Genomic DNA, 6,158 nt, shown 5'->3' with positions numbered 1-6,158 from the left:
TCTACCACTCCTTTTCTATGCTCCCTATAGCCTATATGATTGACTAAAAATGTTGCCATGTCCTAATGCTGTCTCCTGCTTGGTTTCAACATCATCCCTCCTGGGAACCACCTTGAGATTTTGTAGAGAAAGATGCTGAGAAAATGCAAGTTGATGGAGATGCTATTGTCGCCAATCATTTTTCATGGCAAGGGAGCCAGCCAATTAAGGCTACGATAAGCTCTGTCTTTTCAGACAGTGCTTTTGAAACTCGGCTATTGATTTGCTGTTCTTAATTGTGTGTGTGTGTGTGTGCGCAAAATGAGCAAAGTTGCCCATCCTCTTTGGCTTTTTTGCTTTACCCAATGGAATAACTTACTGACATAATTCCAAACAGGAGATTATCTTCCATAAGCACAAGCTGACCTTGATTTGCAGATCAATAATTTAGAGACTTTTTACAGAGGCACAAAAGTGGCAATGAGCTACAAGGCTCTTTGTCATTTGTGAACTTGCTCAATGAGAATTTGGCCTGCTGCTGTAGTTGCTGTTTTCTAAGCCATTGAGATCTGAATTGTCTACTTTGTGGTGTTCTACAGATAGTTGAAGAAAATGCACTTTCTGCCTCTATTCCAAATGTCAAATGTACCACCACTGATAATTCCTGTGCCTGAATATCTTGAGGTGTTGTACATGTAATAAAACATAATTTTACAATGGGATGATCTTTCCCATACTGTCCTGGGCCTCCACCACTGTCAGAAGGAGGCCACATGCAAATTGGAAGAGCAGCGCTTCCTATTTTGCTTGAGCAGCTTACAACCCAGTGGATGATTTCTCTAACCATTGCTCTCTCTGCCCCTCACCATCCCTCCCCCACCCTAGTCATTGTGGTAGTTTCACTGTTCATATCCCTTTGTTTCCACATCTCCCAAAGCTAACAATAGACCATTGCAGACCCCACCTTTCTTTGGTCATCGATACCAGCTCTGATTTGTTCTAAATGTCTAGTTTCCGAAGGGTCTCATCCTGAAACGTCTCCTATTCCTTTTCTTCAGTGATGCTGCATGACCCGCTGAGTTACCTCATTTTATGTTTATCTTCCAAGATTATAGAGGTTTATAGAATCGTGGTAAACATAGAGAAGGTGAATGGTCAGTCTTTTTCCCCCAGGGTAGAGGATTCTAAAAATGGAGAATGCAGGCTTAAGGTGAGAAGGGGAGATCTGAGAAACTTAAGGCAACATTTTTACTCGGAGGGTAGCCCATCTACAGAACAAGCTGCCAGCGGTAGCTATAGACGCGGATACAATTACGACTTGTAAAAGACATGGATAGGAATTGTCATTTTGATAAAAGTTAATTGAACGATGGCCACATCTGGCGATACTACTGCTGGTGAGTTCAGGGAGTAAGGAGCAGAAGAATTAGCTCGGTGTTTGACACCTGAGTTTTCAGTTGCAATCTTTCATTAGCAGTGTATGTAATATTTGTGTGAATTTGATCCCCACAGCTGTGGTGCTGTCAGAACCAATAAGTCATCCAGTTCAGAATGATATGTGGGATGAGTGGATGGATATAGATCCACTTTGGACAGTGCAGTGTTATAGCGGTAAAGTTGCTGCATTATAGCGCCAGAGACCTGGGTTCAACCCAGACCACAGATGCTGTCTGTACGGAGTTTGCATGTTCTCTCTGTGACCACATGGGTTTTCTCCATGTGCTCCAGTTTCCTCCCACATTGCCAAGACTTGCACGTTAATTGGCTTCTGTAAATTGTCCCTAGTGTGTAAAATACAGTTTGTGTAGGGGTGGACTTGGTGGGCTGTCAGGCCTGTCTCCACACTATCTCTAAACTAAGTCTCCCATGTTAAACCCAACTGCAGAGACTGGAGCGTATGATCCACTCTGACACGTCGGTGCACTAATGCTGATAATCAGGTGAATATTCAAATGGGGGGAAAAAACAAACTGTTGGATGAACTCAATGGGTCAGGCAGCATCATGGAATGAGTGGACAGATGACATTTGGGTCAGGCCCCTTAACTCATCCAGAATATTCAATTCCCTTACCTTTCAGTGAATGGAACGGGTCCTGTAATACTGCTTGAAAAATAGAGCAAGTGTGCAAATAAGACCCACTGAACTGCAGATGTTGGAATCTTGAACAAAACAAAGTACTGGATGTCAGCATGTCAGGCAGAATTGGTGGAGGGAATGTCCTAGATGAGTGTAAATGTCCCAGAACTAATATTGATAGATAATACATTATGCTAATAATTAATTTCATCCTGTACAACACCGACATTATGAGCCACAGAGCCTGTTCTTGTGCTGTACTGTTCTAATTCATTGCTGTTGTGGACCTTGATGTTTGCATCACGGCCTGGTACGCCAATTCCAAAGAGTGCACAAGAATGCAAGAGGTTGCAGAGATTGGTGGACTTCGCCCTGTCTATCACGGGTACAGCTCTCCCCACCATCGAAAGCATTTACACGAGATGTAGCCTCAAGAAGGTTGCATCTATCACTCCAGCCAGCGTTGTGCCCTCTTCTCACTGCTGCCGTCAGGCAGGCGGTACAGAAGGTTGAAGTCCCACACTACCAGGTTCAGGAACAGATACTTTTCTACAACCATCAGGTTCTTGAACCGACCCACATAACTCTAATCATACCATGGCAATGGAACACTGCCCGGGGGAGGGGGAGTGCTGGAGTAACTCAGCTGGTCAGGCAGGTGACATCTTGGGTCCAGACCCTCATTTCGGGTTAGGACCCTGCTTCAGATTGAAGAAGGGTCATCTTGGGTCCAGACCCTAATTTCGGGTTAGGACCCTGCTTCAGAAATCGCCACCTATGAGACTGAAGAAGGGTCCTAACCCAAAACGTCACCTTTCCATGTTCTCCAGGGGTGCTGCTTAACTGCTATTACTCCAGCACTTTGTCTTTTGTGCAATTCCTGTTTTCTACATTGGTTATTATATATTTATCTGTGTGTAATTGGATTTATGAGCCTGTTTGGGCGGCACAGTGGCGCAGCAGGTGGAGCTGCTGCCTCACAGCGCCAGAGACCCGGGCTCGATCCTGACCTTGCGTGCTGTCTGTGTGGAGTTTGCACGTTTTCCCTGTGATGGCACACATTCCTCCCACGTCCCAAAGACGTGCGTTTGTAGGTTAATTGACCTAAAATTACCCCTAGTCTGTAGAGAATGGGAAAATATTGAACGGGTGATTGATGGCCAGTCTAGACCCGGTGGGCCGAAGGGCCTGGTTCCGTGCTGTTTTTCCAAATTAAACTAAGCTGCAGCAAGAAATAATTACGTTGTTCTTCTCTCATTACTTACGACAATGAAACACTCTTGAGTAACTGAGAGTGAATTAAAGCTTAGATTTATCTACATTTTGAAATATATTTTGTGTGGGCAGGAAGGGCAGGGTATTGGTGCAGCGAGCAGACTGTAGTGTTAATACTGAAAGGACATGTGGGAATGTTGTGAAGTCTGCAATCAACAAGAAGAAATATTGTTGGGATTCTTAAGGGCTTAGTGATTATCCCGGGGCTGCCTTGCAACAAGGTCCCCTCTGTGTCTGAGTAATGCAGTCTAACTGTACAAGTGTGTGCATCAGGGAGAGAGGTAGCTGCCTTCCAGGCCCTTAGCCAAGGATGGAATTCATCAATAGGACCTTTTGTTGGAGCTTAAAGCCTATGCCAAGACCTTGATTCAACGGTCTGTGACCAGACTGAGTGTACCTATTGATTAAAGCACTTTGAAGGCTTTCAGTACAGCAGAAGGCTATCAAGTTTGGCACAGATTCTGCAGTTTGTTAGTTTAGAGATACAGCATGGAAACAGGGTCTTCGGCCCACCAAGTCCTTGCCGACCAGCAATCACCCCGTACACTATCCTACATTTTATCCTACACACTTGGGACAATTTACAATATTTTTTTTACTGGAGCCAATTAACCTACAAACTCTGTTTAAGAGGGAACTGCAGATGCTGGAGAATCGAAGGTTACACAAAAAAGCTGGAGAAACTCAGCGGGTGCAGCAGCATCTAAGGAGAGAAGGAAATAGGCAACGTTACGGGCCGAAACCCTTCTTCAGACTGATCGGGGGTGGGTGGGGACAAGAAAGGGAAAAGGAGGAGTAGCCCGAAGGCTGGGGGATGGGAGGAGACAGCAGGGGGGCTGAGGAAGGGGAGGAGACAGCAAGGACTAACAAAAATTGGGAGAAACCTACAAACTCTTATCTACCTGTGCATAATCCATCTCTTTTCATTCCCTGCATATCCACATACTTATCCAGAAGCCTATTAAATGCCAATATTGTATCTGCCTCCACAAACAACCTTGGCAGCGTGATCCAGGCACTCAGCACCCTCTGTGAAAAATAAGTTGCCACACACATCTCCTTTACATTTGCTCCTTCCACCTTAAACATATGCCCTTTAGGATTTGATGTTTCCATCCATTTAAAAGACATACTGTATGGACAGGTCACGGGTACATAGGTGGGAGAGGTTTAAGAGAGATATGAGCCAACGAGGGCAAATGGGAGTAGTTTAGATGGGGTACCTTGGTTGGCATGGACAAGCTAGGAAAAAGGGCCAGTTTCTGTGCTCTATGACTCAAAAATTCTCCACAATGTAATACCTGGCCAGTAACCAACACAGCTAAAAACTAAATGTGATAAAAAGGAAATGCAGATGCTAGTTAATACCAAAGATAGACACAAGGTGCTGGAGTAACTCAGTTGGTCAAGCAGCATCTCTGGAGAAAATGGACAGGCAACATTTCGGGTCGGGTCCCTTCTTCAGATATTTTCAAGGGTCTGAAGAAGGGTCCCGACCCAAAACGTCACCTATTCATTTTCTCCAAAGATGCTGCCTGACCCACTGAGTTATTTCAACATTTTGCGTCTATCTTACAGTTAAAAACTGATGATTTGGGCAGCTTCCATCATCACTCTTTAGGTGTCCTTGACGTTGAGAGCCTAATACAGCATTGCAGCTTGTGTGTGGAGATGTAGCCACAGATACAGTCAGCAGGGGGGTGGAAGTGTCCAGACTTTTTATTGATAATCTCTACAGCAACGATGCCCTCTCCCTTGTTTTGCTGCTCCCCCCCCCCCCCCCCCCCCCCCCCCCCCCCCCCCCCCCCCCCCCCCCCCCCCCAAGAGTCCTTCAAGGATATATCAGTATGGGGAGTGTTCACCCCTTCTGATGATATCCGTTTAGAACCCCCCACACTGATCTGACAAATCTCTAGCCAGACCACTGCTCACACCCATACATCACAGCTACTGACAGAACTCACACAATCCCATGGAACTACAGTGAACCCGCGTTACAATGGACCACGGGGGGTGGAGGGTGGAAGGGGGGGGGGGGGGGAGTTATTGCCGATTGTCTACTATAATCGAGTAAGGGATTACCGAGTTACCATTGGATAAGTACTAGAAACAAAGAACTGCAGTTGCTGGTTAATACGCAAAAGAACACAAAAGTGCTGCAGTAACTCAGCGGGTCAGGCAGCATCACTGGAGAACGTGGACGGGAGATGTTTCCGGTCGGGACCAATCTTCAGATTCCCGTTCTGGAACTGGGCCTGGAATCCAGGTGGGTTGAGTAACTCAGCAGGACAGGCAGCATCTCAGGAAAGAAGGAATGGGTGACATTTCGAATCGAGACCTTTCTTCAGACTGAAGAAGGCCCTCGACCCAAAACCCTTACACATTACTTCTCTCCTGAGATGCTGCCTATCCCACTGAGTTACTACAGCGGGACAGTGTCTCCCTGCACTCTAGGGGCAATTTACAGAGGCCAAATAAACTGCAAAGCCACGTTTTGGGGACCTGGGTGGAAACCTGGGGAGCAGTGGCTCTACCAACTGCACTACTGGGTATTATATCATTGATTATTGTGTTGTTAATAAGTTGGTTCTTGATTCTCCTACTCTGGATAAAAGACTGTGCATTCACCCTATCTAACCCCTTCATGATTTTATACACCTCTATAAGTTCACCCCTCATCCTCGTGCGCTCCTATGAATAAAGTCCTCGCCTGCTCAACCTCTCTCTGTAGCTCAGGCCCTCTAGCCCTGTACTATAGAAGTTGGGATTTGCATTATTATGGTTAACTTGTTGTTAATGTGTTATATTAATGATTATTATATGTTA

Source organism: Leucoraja erinacea, chromosome 16 (assembly GCF_028641065.1).
Source record: "Leucoraja erinacea ecotype New England chromosome 16, Leri_hhj_1, whole genome shotgun sequence".
Lineage (NCBI taxonomy): Eukaryota > Metazoa > Chordata > Chondrichthyes > Rajiformes > Rajidae > Leucoraja > Leucoraja erinaceus.
The sequence above is the reverse complement of the archived record's forward strand: the minus strand, read 5'-3'. Positions refer to the sequence as shown.